This window comes from Arachis ipaensis, chromosome B06 (assembly GCF_000816755.2).
Source record: "Arachis ipaensis cultivar K30076 chromosome B06, Araip1.1, whole genome shotgun sequence".
NCBI classification, from domain to species: domain Eukaryota; kingdom Viridiplantae; phylum Streptophyta; class Magnoliopsida; order Fabales; family Fabaceae; genus Arachis; species Arachis ipaensis.
The window spans coordinates 85,269,803-85,289,860 of record NC_029790.2 but is presented as its reverse complement, the minus strand read 5'-3'; the positions used below and the strand labels follow the sequence as shown (position 1 = coordinate 85,289,860).

General features: G+C 41.3%; 1 long non-coding RNA gene across 1 annotated transcript; it reads right to left on the bottom strand.

The window, feature by feature from the left end:
- LOC110264026 lies at window positions 2,830-18,872 on the bottom strand. The gene is made up of 3 exons (XR_002349759.1): window positions 18,765-18,872; window positions 11,762-11,764; window positions 2,830-2,845 (listed from the first exon to the last, which is right to left on the bottom strand). It is a non-coding gene; the product is annotated as an uncharacterized LOC110264026 (long non-coding RNA).

Genomic DNA, 20,058 nt, shown 5'->3' with positions numbered 1-20,058 from the left:
TTTTCACCACGTCTTCCTAAGTTGTCAAGCTTTCCCTTGGAAAAGATTCCAGCCACTTGGCTGCTTTGTCCCTAAGTGAGAATGGAAATAAGAGCAGTCTATAAGCGTCAGGATGAACACCATTAAACTTCACTATGTCACATATTCTCAGGAAAGTGGTCAAATGTTGATTGGGGTCTTCTTGAACACCTCCTCCAAACGAACAGTTGTTCTGAACAAGGGTGATGAGCTGTGGTTTAAGTTCAAAGTTGTTGGCATGGATTCTTGGCTTTTGGATGCTACTTCCACAATTGCCTGGGTTTGGATTGATGTAAGAGCCCAAAACTCTTCTATCCTCCCCAGCATGATTTGCTCTACCTCCTCCCCCATGGTTGTGATCCTCTTCTTCATGATGGTTTTCCATGTTGTCTTCCATGTTTGGTTCAAAGAATTCCTCTTCTTCCTCAGCACCAACCACTTTCTTTCCTCTTGTCTCCCTCCTTAATCTAAGGAAGGTCCTCTCAAGTTCAGAATCGAAGGAAGTTGAAGCTCCGCTTCTTCTCCCTGTCATACAACCATCAAGTGCAAGCAAGAAAAGATAGGTGCAGAAAGTATTTTTGTCAGAATTACTGTTAGTTGTGGGTGATGCAATATATCAAACAGTTAGTGGGTTAGCAAACAGAATTGAAAATAACAAAGAAAAACAAAAGAGTAGAGGGGGAAGGGAAGAAGTTTAACTAAAACAGAAAGTAAATCACTCAAACAAAAAATGAAATTCACAAAATAAAAATGCTCAATCTAGTGATCTTCCAATTTAATCATTGTTGATGCACAATCAATCCCCGGCAACGGCGCCATAAACTTGATGCGGGTGGAAACTTGTCTCTCAACAAATTCCCCTTCGGCAAGTGTACCGAATTTGTTGTCAAGTAAAAACTCACAATAGAGTGAGGTCGAATCCCACAGGGATTGATTGATCAAGCAACTTTAATTAGAAGAATGTTCTAGTTGAGCGAATCCAGAATTTGGGTTGAGAGTTGCAGAAAATAAAATAGCGGGAATGTAAATAACAGAAAAGTAAATGCTGGAATTAAAGGACTGGAAGTAAATGACTGAAAGTAAATTGCAGAATTGTAAATGGGAATGGTATATATACTACTTTTCAGAACTCCTTTCAACAATTCAAAGCTACTCCTATATATACTACTTCTCTCAGCTTCTAGTTGGCTCTTCAAGTCTTGGGCCTTTGGATCTTGAGTTTGAAGCAGTTCTCTTCTTCATTTGGGCTTGGCTTTACTTGCAGAGAGAAAATGTGAAGTGGGCAGAGACTTTAGCTCAGGACGTTAGGGGTGTTAACGTTTAGTGAAAATATAAGTTCGAGAACGTTAGTGACAATCAACTTTCTCACTAACGTTACTAAGTAAAAGCCACGTTAACTTCATCGTTAGTGGCATAAACGTTGCCACTAAAGTTACCTCTAAGTCCTTCGCACACATTATTGAGACTTAACATTTCCAATAACTTTGAAAATCCCCCTTTGTTCCCACGTTAGAGCCCACGTTAACTTAGTTAACGTGGCTCTTTAACATGGGCTTGCCATCCTTCGAGAACGTTAGTGACACTCAACATTGAGCGCATCAAAGTTCTAGTCTAAGTCATGGGCAATGCAACATACAATTTGTCACTAAACTTATGCAAAATTCTCATGAAATAATGTAAAATGCACAATGTATGCTTGAATCAAGGTGTAAGTGAATATCTACCCAAAACTAGCTTATTTCCTAAGGAAATGCATGAAACTAACCTAAAAACAGTAAAGAAAAGGTCAGTGAAACTGGCCAAGATGCCCTGGCATCAAGATCAAGACCAAGGCAGATTTAATAGCAAAGTTTGGGATCCTAAAAAATATTCTGACATTCATCACCCCAGGAGCCTGAGGTCCTGTTTGAAGCTACTCAAAAGCTTCACATGCCTAGTTTGGCATCCTGGAGGCTGTTGGCATTCCAAACATTGGTGGAGATTTCTAGATGAATTTAAGCATAAGCCGCCATAACAGGAAGCTCATCTAATGTCCAACATAAGGACTTTAACTAAAAGTGCTAGGTGGGAGACAACCCACCATGGTATGATCATTCATGTTTCCATTTTATTTCGTTTTGTTTATTTTTATATTGTTTTATTTTTATTGAACCTGGATGCTATTCATAAACATTTGCATTTAGCATTGCATACTGCATAATTGCATACCTACATAAAAAAAAAAGAGGAGGGAAAAGAAGGCTTGCGACGCGATCGCATCACTAAAGCGTTCGCGTCAGTTGCGAGAAACAACCGCCACGCGTCTGTGTCATTCACATGGCCGCGTGACCTGGAAATCGAAGTAAAAATCTAACGCCCAGAATTCTGCGCTGGAATCGTGTGGCTGTCGTGTGTTTAGCACAAAACGGCCCACGTATTCGCGTCCATCACGCAAACGTGTCACTTGCACAAAACCTATCCCACGCGAAAGCGTGAGCAACGTGTTCGCATCGCGTGGATTGCACAACACCCCAAAGGAGACAGAGAGTTACGCTGAAATGATGCTGGAATTGTGCGTTTAGCACAATTTCCTGCGACGCGGTCGCATACCTCACGCGACCGCGTCATTCATCCTTCTACCCATTCCATGCGATCGCGTCACTCACGCGATCGCATCAACCCTTATCCACCCTAGCCACGCGACCGCGTGCCCTACGCAATCGCGTGGATTCAAATTTATTAACCCCCAGTGACGCGAAACCCTACCCCGTCGCGCCCCCCCATTCCCCTTCTTCTCTCTTTCTTCTCTGTAACCCTCCCCTGCGCCCATCACCACCACCCCAACCACCTCCACCGGCCGCACCACCGTCGACCACCCAGCCACGACCGCGACACCACCCCCAGAGATGTATGTTGTAGTGGATTCTAGGTGGTTAGGTAGCTAGGATGTGGTTAGTAGATTTAGGCCTGATTAATTGCGCTATTCTTGATACTTGTTTTATAATTTTCGCAATTCTGCTGTTGCTGTGATCTAAGTATTATTCATATGATGTTCTTACTGTTCATGCTGCTATTGCGACTGCTCTTTCATGTTCATATTATCTATCTCTATTTGCAGTTTATTTTAATTTATATGAACTATTCTGCTGCTGTTTATTTTCCGGGAACATCTAATTTTAGCCGGAATGCTGTCCAATTTTCTGTAAATTGTTTTGATTCTCATTCATGTATTGGTTTTGGAATTTTTAATTTTGCTGTCCTTAGCTTTCACCAAACCAATTCATGAATACACGGGCCAGCATTCTTATTCCTTTTGTTTTCCCGGTTAATAAATCACATTATTGATGATTTGATTTCAAATTTTCGTTATTGGTATATCTATATGAATCATCAGCAACTTGATTTTCTTGCTTGAATATGAGTTGTCTGTTGCTTCAAATTGTGAAATTCTTGTTACTTAGAAACCAATCATCATGCCACTTACTCTGACTTTCTTTTTACTAACTCACTGATTTTTGCTTCCTAACTTCTTTTTCAATTTAAAACCACTTTTAACTTTCTAACCACCCCCTCTACTTTTTGACTAACTCCTTACTTTTACTTTTTAACTTAAGGCATGATTATGGTTTTTCCTAATTAACATGAATTCTATTTATATTACATTTTGGATTGAACTTTCTCATCTCAGTTTTTTTTTAACTCCAAAACACTCTAAAATGCATAATTATTCAACTCATTTTATTATTCTACTGCTCCTTTGCCACTTTGTGCTTATCTTGTTCTTTGCCTACTTGTTTTCTTGCTTTTATTATATTCTAGATTTCTATTTTTCAGGATGTCTGACACTCAAAGAAAAGGAAAAGGAAAGGCAACAACTGGCAAACAGAAAAGAAGTGAATCCTCTATGTCTCTCCTGGAGCTTATATATTATGATGACTCCTGGCGGGAGAAGCACTTTACCCCGCAGGAGAAGGCTGACCAGCTCCTCCCTGCCACTGATCCAATTAAGTTTGCAAACCGATACTGTGAGCTGAAGTATCCAGTATTTGCTACCTCCAGAAATCTGTACCTGGAGCGGACTTTGAAAATTCCAGAAGAACTACAGTAGTACACCTCCGATCAGATCAAACAAAGAGGCTGGTTCTTCTTGGAGAGAAATTTGACTGAGGTCAATGCTTCCTGGGTAAGAGAGTTTTACTGCAATTATTTCAAGACTTCCCTGGACGCAGTGCACCTCAGAGGGAAACAGATACTGGTCACTGAAGAGGCCATTGAGGATATTCTGCGCCTTCAGCCTAAGTCAGATCAGCCTGACGGTTACCAAAAGGCTGAAGAGGACATGCACTTTCTGAGCTTTGACTGGGACGCTGTCAAGGAGAGGATAGCCCTTGACCCTACTGTCCCATGGGTCATGGGTAAGAACACCACCATGCCTAAAGGAATCAAGCGGATATACCTGAATGATGAGGCTCGGCTCTGGCACCAGATCCTGAGTAACTTCATTATGCCAAGCACTCATGAGACGGAGCTGCCTACTGCTATGATTACCCTCCTCTGGTGTGTGATGGAGGGTAAGGACCTGTATCTGCCACGTTTCATCTGGCACTATATGGCCAGGGTCCATGTCAGAGGCACCCTCCCTTTCTCTTACATGGTCACCCAGCTAGGCCATCGAGTTGACGTGCCTTGGGAGGATGCTGATGAGAAGCCACCTGCTGCGGACTGTAAGAAGGTCATTCCTCACAGCAGAAACTTTCTGGCTTTAGGCTACAGACCTCCATTCCTTATTGCTTCTGATGAGACAGCCACACCTTCAGCTGCCCCCTCTTCTTCCACTGCTGCACCTGCCCCACCCATTGCATCTCCAGCTGCTCCTGAGCCTATTTACCATTTGGTGCATCGACTCTTCGCCCAGTTGGATCGTATGGAGCGCCGCAACAAGCGACGCTATGAGCACGTCAAGTTGATGATCCGTTCCGGCGGTGACATCCCCTCCGAGCCTGACACCCCTTCTAATACATCTGAGGTGGAGGAGGACGCTCACGAGGAGGAGACCCCCACCCAGGCTGCCCAGGCAGGACCGGAGCAGGCTGCGCCACAGTAGGGGGAGCCACACCTGATACAGACCGCAGATCCAGAGATTCCTATCCAGTCAGAGCTTCCTCTACAGCAAACAGATCCTCCCACGCTCATCCAGTCTGCAGATCCTCAGGCCACCACCGAGACTCTAGTAGCCCATCCTTCCAGTGATGACACTCCATCACACCCAGCTTGAGTGAGCATCAAGGACGATGCTTTATTTTAAGTGTGGGGAGGTCACCATCTCTGGCACATTTTTTGGTGAACCACTACAGACTCTTTTATTTTATTTTTGTTATTTTTATGTATTTTTATCTTTATTTTTATTTTTATCTTTCAGTACTTATACATTGTTCTTTTCATGTGTTTTTACTCTACTTTCTGCATTTTGCACTTGGCATATTTTTTGGTGAACCACTACAGACTCTTTTACTTTATTTTGGTTACTTTTCTGTATTTTTATCTTTATTTTTATTTTTTATCTTTCAGTACTTATACATTGTTCTTTTCATGTGTTTTTACTCTACTTTCTGCATTTTGCACTTTAGTTTATACCATTAGCCAGTTAGTTTAGTTGCAATTTCAACTTATTAGAATATGTGGATTAATTAGTATAGTTTACCCTTTAGCATGTGATAGTTGGTTTAAATTGAAAATAAAAAGGAAGTAAACTAGAGACTTTAACAGAATAAAAACAATCCACACACCTTGTATATAGAACATAACATGTTAGTTAGTTAACAACATTTCATCAAGGAGGAACACTAAAACTTTAAAGCCACCCAAAATAAATTTTACATTGAGAATAATGGGAACTCTTAATTTCTACTTTCATGACATGTATAACTGATATATGATTTTTTGAGCTAGAGAACACACAGCCTGTGAGTTTTGATCTTAATTGTATGGTTACATTCAAACCATAATTTTTATTCCTGTGTGTTTCGCCCTTCTTTTTATTCTGATGTTCTTTGCTTTGTTTTAATCTATATGTCCAATTATAGAGTATAGATACATACTAAGAGATGATTGAGGCCATTACTTGTTTAGCTCACTTATCCCAAATAAGCCTACCTTTTACATCACCCTTGTTAGCCCCCTTGAGCTTTTGAACCCCTCTTGTTATATAAACCACATTACTAGCCTTAAGCAGAAAAACAAAATAAAAATTTCAAGTTGAATCCTTGGTTAGCTTAAGATAGAAATTGTGTATTATTTAAGTGTGGGGAACTTTATGGGAACATGGATGATAGAAACAAAGGTAGGAAGTTAAAAAGAATAAAAGTACTCAAAATAAAATTTTGGGAAGCATGCTCATGTGAAATCAATTGAATTACCATGTGCATTAAAAAAATTTATTTAAATAAAAGGGATACAAAAACTCCCCAATTGCAAAATAAAAAGAATCAATGCACATGGGATAAAAATTTAAGTTAATGAGCTTGCAATACAAAGTGAGAAAAATCTGGGCAAATAGGTTAAGAAGCTTCAAATTACAAAATATGTATGTTAGGTGAGATCTTAGACTAATCAAGGATTCACTTATTAGCTCACTTAGCCTTATACATATACCCTTACCTTTACCTTGGCCCCATTACAACCTTGAAAAAGACCTCATAATTTTTGTATGTCTGTATTCTATAATTGTTGATTGGTTAGATGAAGAACAAAGCTGTAGAAAGTAAGGATAAAAAGAATAATAGAGTGATTAACCCAATAAATATTGAGTGACTAGAGAGTAAACACAAAATCCAGTGAGGGTTCAATAGCTCATCACCATATATCTCTGCTTAAATTGTTAAGTGTCTTGCAAGTTTGAAAAATATTTTTACCCATCTCAATTGTAAAAGTGCTTTGACATTATCCAGGGTTTGGCTATGCATATATAATTCCTTGAGAATGTGAATTAATTTAACTACATGTAAGTTTTATATACAAGTGAATAAAAATTAGAATTGCATGATTCATTTAGGTAGTTGCATTTAGATAGATTGCATTGCATGAGATTCCACCACTTTAACCTTACCTTACTCTTTATCTTGGACTTAGCATGAGGACATGCTATTGTTTAAGTGTGGGGAGGTTGATAAACCCATGTTTTATGATATATATTGTGCTCAATTCAAGAGATTTATTCAATCCTTCACCCACTTATTCATGAAAATTGCATGGTTTTACTTTCCCTTCCTTATTATGTGATATATGTGAAATACATGTTTCCTATGCTTTAAATTTATTTATTTTAATTACCCTTTAGTACCATTCGATGCCGTGATTTGTGTGTTGAGTAGTTTCAGATCTTCTAAGGCAGGAATGACTTAAAGGATGGAAAGGAAACATACAAAAATGGAAGAAAAGCACAAAATAGAGTTTTTGAAGAAGCTGGCAGCGATGCGGATGCATGACCGAAGCGAACGCGTGACAAGGAAAACTCCAGATGACGCGACCGCGTGACAGACGCCACGCACCAGAAATTACAGAAAACGCTCCCAGCGATTTCTGAAGCCCTTTTTGGCCCATATCCAAGTCCAGAAAGAACAGATTGGAGGTTATAAAGTGGGGAAATGCATCCATATGGAGGGAGATCTCCAATTACTCGCTTTTGATAGTTTAGATGTAGTTTTTAGAGGGAGAGGTTCTCTCCTCTCTCTTAGGTTTTAGGATTAGGATTAGGATTTCTCTTAGGTTTCTCCTCTCTCAATGTTTCTCTTATTTATTTTCTACTTTTATTATATACCTTTGATTATCATTTATCATTTCAATTTAGCTTATGCTACATTCATGTTATGATTTTCTTAATTAATATTATTTGAGGTATTTCAGTTCATAATTGTCTTATTCTATTTATGAATGCTTTTAATTTAATTTAGATATTTTCTTCCTTTTGGCTTTGGTTAAGTAATTGGTAACACTTGAGTTGTCAAACTCAGCAGTGGTTGAAATTGGCAGATTCCTAATTAATCTAGATCGCTCTAAAGCTAGTCTTCCCACAGGGATTGACTAGGACTTGAGGATCAATCTAATTAGTCCACTTGACTTAACTAAGTGGAATTAAAATCCAATTCTCATCACACCTGATAAGGATAACTAGGATAGAAATTCCAAACTCCCATACCTTGCCAAAAGTTTATTTTACAGTCATTTATTTATTTTATTGTCATTTAAATTACTCGTTCCTTACCTTCAAAACCCCAATTTATAAAACTCATAACCAATAATAAGGACATACTTCCCTGCAGTTCCTTGAGAAGATGACCCGAGGTTTAAATACTTCGATTATCAATTTAAAAGGGGTTTGTTACTTGTGACAACCAAAACATTTGTACGAAAGGATTTTCCGTTGGTTTAGAAACTATACTTACAACGCGATTACTTTTATTCTTTACCGATAGAAAATTTCGTTCGTCAAGCACCCAAGTATAACTCATACTCTGATTCTACTAAAAACCTGCTCAATACCCTTGCTAACTTAAGCATCGGAGTCCCTTGCAAGTACCACCACCTTCCGGTGATGAAGGATCAGCAGCGCATCCAGTCCAACAAGTCAGATACGACAGCTCCGGCCGCCATCCACAAGCCGGACACGTCATCTCCGACCAGTACAGAGGATCTCGTCCGAGATCGACCTACAGTTTCAGGTAACCCTCGGAACATTGGTGCCGTTGCCGGGGTCCTGGAAGTCATCCCATCACCATGGCGGACGACCATGACAACGACCACGATTCAGATCTAGAAGATAGAACACCGCACAAAAACGCGAACACTACACTAAAAGATACCCCGGAATCTAACAAGGACAAAAACTCATCAAATCCGGGAGTATTAGAAGCGCTTCAAGACCGTTTAAAGCAACTTGAAAAAGAAATCCAGCATCAACGAGAAGTTGGGAAGGATCTACAAAAAGAGGTAAGGCGACGCTGAGAGTTAGAAGATAAACTTCTAAAACTCGAAGCCGATCTCAAAACCAAAGCTACTGGTCCACTTCTGAGGACAACTCTCGCAAGGGTCAAGATCCATTCACTAGGGAGATCATGAAGACCAAAATTCCTAAGGACCTCAAACTTCCGGATATGGCGTTGTACGATGGCACTACAAATCCCAACCATCACCTCAGCAATTTCAGAAGTAGGATGTACCTCACCGACGCCTCAGATGCATTTCGCTGTAAAGCGTTTCCAACAACTCTTACAAAGACAGCAATTAGATGGTTCGACAATTTACCTCCGAGGTCCATCTCAAGCTTTGACGACTTAGCCAAAAAATTCCTGGCCAGATTCTCTATCCAAAAGGATAAGGCTAAGCACGCCCCCAGTCTATTAGAAATCAAGCAAGGAGATCAGAAAAGTCTTCGCAACTACATGGAAAGATTCAATAAAATATGCCTAGACATACAAAGCCTACCAACAGAGGCCGCCATCATGGGCCTCATCAATGGCCTATGAGAGGGATCTTTTAGCCAATCCATATCAAAGAAATACCCCACATCTCTGAATAAAGTGCAAGAACGAGAGGAGAAATACATCAACATGGAGGAAAATTCTCGACTAGGAGAGACCTCAAAATCCGGATTCACCTATCCCCCCCAGGACAAGGATAAAGAGTCCAAAAAGAAGGAAGATCGACATGGGAAAAATTAAAAAATATCATAATTATACCCCTCTTCGGGTGTCCCTTGTGGATATCTACAAAGAAGTCTGTCACACAGAAAAAATACCCCCAGCTCGACCTCTCAAAGGCAAAAAAAGAGGAGGAAATTGGACCGAATATTGTGAATACCATCGAGTCCGTGGGCATTCCACCAATGAATGTTTTGACTTAAAAAATGTCATAGAAAAATTAGTAAGAGAGGAAAAACTAGATCGGTATCTGGCCACCCGGGATGATGAGCAAAGAAAAAAGAAAAGGGACGAGGATGTTGGACGAACCGAGCAATCACCTCGTACACCAGAAAGACATGTTCATATGATACACAGAGGATTTGCAGGAGGGAAAATCTCCAAATCATCTCGAAAAAGATATCCCAAAGAAGTATATCATATCGAGGGAAAGAAGGAAGCACCCGACATCCCGACAATTACGTTTACCAAAGAAGATGCATCAGGTATCATCTCGGGACACGACGATCCCATGGTCATCACCATTATACTGGCAAATGCAAATCTTCACCGCACACTGATAGACCAAGGGAGCTCCGCCGACATCTTATTCAAAACTGCCTTCAACAAGCTCGGCTTAGAAGAAAAAGAGCTTAGAGCGTATCCAAACAGCTTGTTCGGACTGGGAGACACCCCAATGCAACCACTGGGATACATCTCACCACGCACAACCTTCGGAAAAGGAAACCAATCCAAAACACTCAAAATAGACTACATTGTGGTCGACATAAGTTCAGCCTATAATGCCTTAATAGGTCGGACAACATTAAATCAACTCGGCGCAATAGTCTCAACTCCACATCTATGCATGAAATTCCCAACTGCAGGAGGGATAGCTATAATAAAAGCATATCAAAAGATGGCGCGCCGTTGTTACAACGAAAGTCTAAACCTCATAGGTAGAGGAGAAGAATTCCACACAATTGAACTTGGTGGAGTTCAGAGGCGAGAAGAACTCCGTCCACAACCTGAAGGTGAAGTAGAGAAAGTCCAGATCGGAGACATCCCGGACAAAACAACCAATATTGGAACGATTCTAAGAGGAGACATAAAAGAATCACTTGTACAGTTCTTACGAGATAACGTCGATCTCTTTGCATTAAAAGCTACAGACATGCCAGGCATAGACCCCAAACTAATGTGCCACAAGTTGGCGGTCTACCCAAGATCTCGGCCAGTACAGCAGAGACGAAGAAAACTCGGGCCAGAACGATCCCAAGCTGTGGAAGAGCAGGTACAAGCCCTACTGGAGACAAGATTCATAAGAGAAGTCAAGTACCCACTATGGCTAACTAACGTCGTCTTGGTGAAAAAGTCAAATGGGAAGTGGCGAATGTGCACTGACTACACTAATCTCAACAAAGCCTGCCTAAAAGATCCTTATCCACTCCCAAGTATCGACGCTCTGGTGGATGCCTCATCCGGATATAAATACCTCTCATTTATGGATGCATATTTCGGATACAATCAAATCCCAATGTATCCACCTAATCAAGAAAAAACCTCGTTTCTAACACCAAAAGCAAACTACTGCTACATCGTAATGCCTTTTGGTCTTAAAAATGTGGGAGCTACTTATCAAAGGTTAATGAATAAAGTCTTTTCAGATCATATCGGAAAGATCATGGAGGTCTATGTGGACGACATGTTGATAAAGACACAAAGCGAAGAGACATTATTGTCTGACCTGGCCCAAGTGTTCGACATTATAAGAAAGCATAGCATACGACTCAATCCTACAAAATGCACCTTTGCAGTAGAAGCTGGCAAATTCTTGGGTTTTATGCTCACACAAAGAGGAATCGAGGCAAATCCGGATAAATGCCAAGCCATACTCGACATGAAGAGCCCAACTTGTGTCAAAGAGGTATAACAACTCAACGGGAGGTTGGCAGCCCTGTCCAGATTTCTAGCGGGATCAGCAATAAGGTCTCTCCCCTTCTATGCCACTCTAAGAAAGGGAAAGAAGTTTGAATGGACAACGGAGTGCGAGCAAGCCTTCCAAGATTTCAAAATATTCCTGGGGAAACCGCCTATCCTAACTCGACCACGAGAGGGAGAGCCACTCATATTATACTTCGCAGTAGGAAGTCAGGCAGTAGCCTCAGCACTAGTCCGAGAGGACGACAAGGGGCAACAACCTGTATACTTCATCAGTAAAGCACTACAAGGGTCCGAGCTGAACTACCAAAAAATAGAGAAATTTGCCTATGTTCTCATACTAACATCTTGACGACTTTGCCCGTACTTCCAAGCTCACACTATTAAGGTTCGGACCAACCCGCCCATAAAATGGATATTGTAGAAAACAAATCTAGCAGGCAGAATCTTGCAATGGACAGTCAAGTTGTCTGAGTTCGACCTTCAATACGAAGCTCAGATAGCCATCAAATCACAATACTTAGCCGACTTCATTGCAGAATTTACAGACATTCCAGAAACCCCCACAGAATGGAATTTCTATGTGGACGGTTCCTCAAATAAAACTGGAAGCGGCGCAGGTGTGATAATTGAAAGCAACCAAGGAACCCAAATTGAACTTTCCCTCAAATTCGGGTTCCCTGCTTCAAACAACCAGGCGAAATATGAAGCACTATTAGCTGGTTTGAAGCTGGCTAAAGAGGTCGGGGCTCAAAGGCTCATTATCTTCAGCGACTCACAGGTGGTCACTTTACAAATAACGGGGAGCTACCAAGCTAAGGATCCCACTATGAAAAAGTACCTGGGTAAAACTAGGGAACAGCTTGGACAACTTCGGGAATATGAGATCCACCACATACCCCGTGAACAGAATGCCCGAGCTAACACACTCTCAAAGCTAGCCAGCACCAAACCAGGGGGCAACAATAGGAGCCTCATCCAAGAAATATTGCAGAGTCCATCCATCTCGGAAGAAGAAAAAGTCCTAGCCATAACAGGTCAAGATCAAGGATGGATGACCCCATAATTAACTACCTCAAAACAGAAACACTCTCCACAGATGAAAAGGAGGCAAAGAGGTTAAAGTGAGAGGCACAACACTACACTATCATAAATAATACTCTATACAAAAGAGGGATTTCAATGCCATTGTTAAAATGTGTGCCAACTTCCAATACAAAGGAAGTTTTAGAAGAAATACACAGTGGCATTTGTGGCAACCATCTCGGAGCATAAGCACTTACCAAAAAAGTACTCCGGGCAGGATTTTATTGGCCAACTCTACAAAAGGAGGCCACAGAATTTGTAAAGACATATCTACCATGTCAGAAACATGCCAACTTTCACATCGCCCTGCCAGAGGAACTCATCAGCGTAACCTCACCATGGCCATTTACAAAATGGGGACTCGACCTTCTCGGACCCTTCCCTCAGGGATCGGGACAAGTTAAATTCCTCATAGTAGGGGTAGACTACTTTACAAAGTGAATCGAGGCAGAACCCCTAGCTAATGCCACTGCTCAAAAAAGTCGAAAATTCCTATATAGAAACATTGTCACAAGGTTCGGGGTCCCATACTCCATCACCACAGATAATGGCACCCAATTCACAGATGCAGGCTTCAAAAAGTTAGTGGCCGACTTGAATATAAAACACCAATTTACTTCCGTAGAACATCCCCAAGCTAACGGACAAGCTGAAGCCGCCAACAAAGTGGTATTGGCTGGGCTAAAACGAAGATTATAGGACGCAAAGGGAGCCTGGGCTGAAGAGCTCCCACAAGTCCTATGGGCATATTGAACAACGCCACATTCTACCACAAAGGAATCACCCTTCCGGTTAGCTTACGAAATGGAGGCAATGATCCCAGTAGAGATCGAAGAAGGGTCGCCTAGAGTGGTCCATTACAATGAAGAGGCTAACTCCCAACTTTAAAGGGAAGAGCTCGACCTACTTCCTGAAATCCAAGAAAGAGCTCGGATCAGGGAAGAAGCACTAAAACGTCGAATGGCTTCCAAATATAATCAAAAGGCAGTGCCACGAGGTTTCGCTGAGAATGATCTCATCCTAATCTGAAATGATATCGGAACAACTCGACCTGGAGAAGGAAAGCTGGCAGCAAACTGGAAAGGACCCTACCGAGTCATAGAAGTACTTGGGAAGGGATACTACAGACTGTCCGAACTCGAGGGCCGAGAGCTTCCCAGATCATGGCACGCCTGCAATCTAAGAAGGTACTATAGCTAGGGATGGTAAAGGATCTCGGCATAGGATGCACTCTTTTTCCTGAAAAGGTTTTTTAATGAGGCACCAAGTTGAGATCCACAAATTATCTGACTTAAAAGGATAAAAACTCTGCATGTACATATTTGCATTTTCTTTTAAATAAAATATATTAAATGTTCTACAAGTTCTCAAGATGCATTAATATGAAAAATTCATCGCCCGATTATAAAGCAACAGATCGGCAGAAAGTGAAAAACAAATTCACTGCGCGATCACGATAAAGACCAACAGAGATGAAAATCAAATTCATCTAAAGGTCGACCAAATGAGGATTGAACCCAACTTCTACAAATCAGCAAAGATGAAAATGGAATAATGCAAGAAGTTATCGAAAGTGATCCGGAGAAAGGACCTGACGAGATCTTGATAAGATGGATTGCTAAATAATAACTTAAAGGCTGGCCGACGTTAAGAAGTTGGACCAGTCAACCAAAGTTATAAGTAAACCATGGAAAGAGGTTTGGCCAACCCTATAAAAGAGGATTACTATAACTTAGAAGGGCACGACATGATGAAGTCGGCCTAAAACCTAAAAGTTATAAAAAGTAATCCCTGAAAGAGACCTGAGTAAGGTCCAAAAAAGAGGATTACAAAAATAACTTAGAAGGGCTCGACATGACGAAGTCAGCCCAAAACATAAAGCTATAGAAGTAATCCCTGAAAGAGACCTGAACAAGGTCCAAGAAAGAGGATTACAAAAATAACTTAGAAGGGCTCGACATGACAAAGTCGGCCCAAAAACACGAAAGTTATAAAGGTAATCCCTGAAAGAGACCTGAACAAGGTCCAAGAAAGAGGATTACAAAAAAAACTTAGAAGGGCCCGACATGACAAAGTCGGCCCAAAAACATAAAGTTATAGAAGTAATCCCTGAAAGAGACCTGAACAAGGTCCAAGAAAGAGGATTACAAAAAATAACTTAAAAAGAGCCCGACATGACGAAGTCGGCCCAAAGACACAAAAGTTATAAAGATAATCCCTGAAAGAGGCCCGAACAAGGTCCAAGAAAGAGGATTATAAAAAATAACTTAAAAAGAGCCCGACATGATGAAGTCTGCGCAAAACAAGAGATCACAAAAGTAATCCCTGAAAAAGACCTAAACAAGGTCCAAAGAGGATCACTAACAACAATTCGGACAAAACCGACATGACGAAATCGGCCTCCCGAAAGACCTTAAGTGTTATACAAAGCAAAGGAACCAAGCCTATCCAAAGAGGTCGGACAATGAAAGGTTCCAGCATTCACAAAACCTAGAAAGGTGCCAAGCCGAGTGCAGACAGACATAATATAAAAGCATAAAGTTATAATAATAACAAGCTTCAGAGGCCACCAAAATCATCCCCAAAAGCTTGGAAACTACTTTGTTTTTCAAAATAAAGTTGCTAAACAAGCAACTAAAAGAGTGTCAACAGTTAGCTAACATCATTTACAAAATAAAGAGTATAAAAAAGCCCACAAGACGGGCTATCTACACAAAGCATTCGCATAATCAGGGAAGACCCGAAGGCTCCTCGGCAGCATGAGGTGAAGGAGGGCGAGTCTGAATAGGCACAGCATCCACAGTCCTATCATCTCGATTCAATATTTGACAGTCAGGATCTGACACGGGATGATCGACCTCAGTTGAAGGAGCGGAAGAAGTCGGCACTTCGGAGGTTTTGGCAGCAAGCACCGGGGGAGGTTCAACATCGTCGTCATCAGGGTCGTCAGGGACAATTTTGCCATCCTTTACAACATTGTCCAGAATGAAGAGAGTAAGGTCGACCTCGGGAGCAAGAACTCGAACTTGCTCCTTCAGGTTCTCATAAGCAGCATTTACGCTGCCTACAAGGTGACCCTGGAGCTCAGCATAATCAACCCAGGAAGACTCTAATTCCTCCCTGAGACGCATCACTTCCCTATAGGCCGTCACATAGCTATCCTTGTGCCTCAAAGTGGTATCCTCAGCCAACCTCACAGAAGCCACCAAGGCAACAGAACTAGTCTTTTCGGTCTCCAACTCCTTCTCCAATTTGGTCACTTTCACTTGGAGCTCCTCCTTTAAACCCTTCATATGGTCGAACTCTTGCTTAGCCTCCTCCATAAAAGCTTTGGTAGCATGAAGAGGGAGGTCTTGGGCAGTTCGGTACAGGGCAGCTCCCATATGCGCCATCTTGACGCTACTCCGAGTAATAAAATCCAAGTGGCGAAGGAGAGAGACATCGTCGGTAGGAATGGTACCATAAGGACCAATCTGCTAATCGACAAACTCAACTGCGTCAAAGTCAGGAGCATCAAGGTTGAAAGGCTCAATTATTTTTTATTTTTTATTCGGAGGAGCACCAGAAGTGGCAACAGAAACTTGAGGAGGATCAGCCAAACGAACCCGAGGAGTAGGGATTACCTTCCTCACCCCCGGCGAGTTCGGTATGGCCGGCTTCGACTGAACCTGAGATGATCCCTCACCGGCCGCCTTAGTTGAGATGTTTTGAGCTGCAGTAGCCTTTCTTGCCCTCTTAAAGGCCTTCATAGATTCCTTATTCTTAATCATCTCTGCAAACAAAACATCACAGTAGGAAACCAAGTTACAAATCTTTATAAAGAGCTCGTAAAGAAATAAACTCAACAAAACGAGGTAAGCCAAAATTAAACACTACCCAGCTCATCTCGAAGGAGTGAGGGGTCCCCTAAAAATTTTTTGGTATCAAGATAGGGAGGTTCCCCCCAATTCTCCTCCAACACAGTCACAAAGGCCTGCTCGACCTCGTCCAACATCTCCCAGGAATACCCCAAACAAACAAGCCACTAGAAAAAATCTCAAAAGGATCATCAATGAAATCATCAACATAGCGAAAGTCATCAAAAGGAGCAACCTTCTGGGCAAAGTAAAATGGGTTCATAAAATACCAGAAAAACATACAGCACAGCGACAAGCAAACACGACAACGCAAAAAGACTCAAGCTTTCCAAACATACATTCAAGCAAAACCAAAACTTTACCAAGAACCGAAGGCAAAACAAAAGAAAGAAAAGGAACGGCGAGATGAAGAAAAACCAAACCTGGACCAAGGGGGAAGCTTCGAAAGAGATTGAAGACGAAGAGACAGAATCACCTTTCAAAGAAAATAACCAGAGATCACCAAATGACGTTGCAATGCAAAAATTTGGGCAAAAACAGAAGGTGAGAGAATAAAGGAGGAAGTTACAAAGAAAGGTGAAGAAGAGAAACCGTTTTTTGTATGTAAAATTCAAAATAAAGAGCTAAGGGAAATGGAGCATTAAAAAGCAATTAATAAGGGTATTAAAACCTCGCCCGTTCCCAAGAACGGAGCACTAATACAAAAGGACACGCCTTGAGGAGAAAAACGTTCCACGTTCAAAAAAGGAAGATTCTACAAAGAAAGAAGTCAAAAAATGCTCGAGTTTGGCTTCACCCAAGAAGGATCGAAGTCCTAAAACTAAGGCTCGATCTCAAAAAAGAAAAAGACCGAGCTCGAGTAGGGGCACTGTTCACACCCTGGGTCGAGCTACCCGACCCGTGATGTTCAGTAACAAAGCGACCGACCTCTTTAGGTCAGACCATCCAACATCTTCTCAAAGAGATCGGCCAAATTGCCAGAAAAGCCCAGTAAAGGGCCCAGATAGAGGAACACGACCCAAATCCAAAGGCGGCCCAAGCCTACAGAGATAAGGGCGGTTCCCTTGGAGATAAGATGACCTCACTCTAAGATAAAGATAAGATAAGATAACTAACTTATCTTATCTAAAAAGGTCACTCCACACCATTATAAATACACTGGAGCACCCAGGTATAACTCATACTCTGATTCTACTAAAAACCTACTCAATACCCTTGCTAACTTAAGCATCGGAGTCCCTTGCAGGTACCACCACCCTCCGGTGATGAAGGATCAGCAGCGCATCCAGTCCAACAAGTCGGACACGACAGCTCCGGCCGCCACCCACCATCTGGACACGTCATCTTTGACCAGTACAGAGGATCTCGTCCGAGATCGACCTACAGTTTTAGGTAACCCTCGGAACAGTTACCATACTGAGAACCTCCGGTTCTCATTCTATACGTTGTTGTTGTTTTTCAGATGCAGGTCGCAACCCACCTTGGTGAGTTTCCTGGATAGTGACAGAAGCGGAGGATCCAGATACCTTTTGAGTCCCTTGATTTATTTTGCTACACATCTCTCACTTTTGTATTTTGTTTAGCCTAGAGGCATGTATTGAGAGAACAAAACTTGTATAAGCTATTTTTACTGCCTTGTTTCATGTATGGTCTGTATATGGCTAGCCGGCTTAAACTCCGCGAGTAATGGCTAGATCCTTATGATATTATACTATGATATTTTGATATAAATTGTATCTATTTCTTGTGCTTTAAGTTAGTTGCTCTGTTTATACGTTTTGCACTTTTCATATCCTAACTTTGAGCTATATCCTTCATCGGGCTTCTAGATTATATTAATTCTTTCTATATATTATATGTATGAGCTTAGAACTGTCGTAATCTCTGATTATCCTTTGCTTTACGATGCGAGGTAAAGCTTAGGCAAATTAGGGTGTTACATTTAGTGGTATCAGAGCCGGAGCCTGGATCGATGTGCCAGCGAGGGCGCTGGGCTCCCTTAGGGGGTGGATTGTAAGGTCCCACATCGGTTGGTGAGGGGGGACGAAGCATGCCTTATAAGGGTGTGGATACCTCTCCCTAGTATGACGCATTTTGACGAATGAGTGTGGGGGGCTTCGGCTATCATCCCTATCGTCAAAGGCAAAACCGTGAGGCCTTGTGTGCCAAAGCGGACAATATCTTGCTAGCGGGTGGTCTGGGCTATTACAGCTACCTTCTCCTTCTTCTCCTCTCTTTTAAACACTGAACTAGTAGAACACAGCCCCTGTCTTTCTCATTCTTTCTCGTTCGCAGAACAAATCAAGCTCAAGCTCCTGTTCTCTTAGTCTCAGCTGAGCTCCAGCACGCCAGCGCTACATGTAGCAGCGTCGGTCCCCATCACCGCCGTGCCTCTCTCTCTCCTTTTATCCCCACTCAGTTCTGCCTCGTATATCTTCTCAGAGCCACAGCCATCATCTCCTCTAGTCAATGCTTCCAGGTTTTGGTTTCAAAATTCTTTTAATTTCTATTAAGTTCAATTAATTTTGTTTAGTTAGTTTGATTTTAGTAATTAGTTTAGTTAGATTTGTTTTCTGATTAGTGAATTTTTAGGTTTTGATTAGATTAGGTTTAGTTAGATTTGTTTTTTTCTGATTTTAGTAATTAGTTTCATTTAAAATTTGTTAACTTTTTTCCTCATGGTTTTTCAATTTTTGGTGTTTCTTTTCACTGTACTATCTTTTTCCTTTTACTCCTACTTCTTGCTGCAGTGTGATAGTGATCCTTCTAAGAGAATACGATTATGGATTATGCTTTACAAGGGTTGAACTTAGTGATCTGCTTAGAGCTCTGTTAGCTGCAATTCTTCTATTCCATATGTCTTACTAATGAATCACCTGCAATTTTTCTATTGGTGATAAAGCCATCAGAAGAAAGAAAAATTTTGTTACTGATGTTAAAGCTAACCAAGGCAAGCTTGTCTCTACTTAAATCCTATTGCATATATACGATAGAATAACATTTGGTTTGGATAGTAACAAATTTTCAAATAAGTCCATATAGTTAAAAAATTTGTAATCGTGTGGTTCTTTTGTTGTGTGTGGAGGAAGGCATTGTTACTGAATTGAGAATACAGCATGGAACAAAGCAGATTGGTTTCATGGCTGTTATGTTCACTTCTTCTGTTGATGATGGAGATTTCTGCTGTTGTTCTTTCTTCCCCGCTTCCCTTTTTCATTTTGATCTTTGGTCAAGTTAATTATGCCAGAAATTACTAGGAATGATAGCTGAAAGATTGATGATGTTGCTATTCTGTGACAGTTATTTCCTTTTCTTTTTTGCCTTGAGAATCTTAACTCTTAAGTACTTCCTAATTACCTGTTACATAGTGGCATATGCTCAAGTGAATCAATTGATGGGAGGTTTTAGTTCTTACCCTTCTTTCTGTTTCTTCACTGAACAGTTCTAGCTTTGATGGCGATAAAGAATGAATTGAATGATCCTCACAATGTCCTGGAGAATTA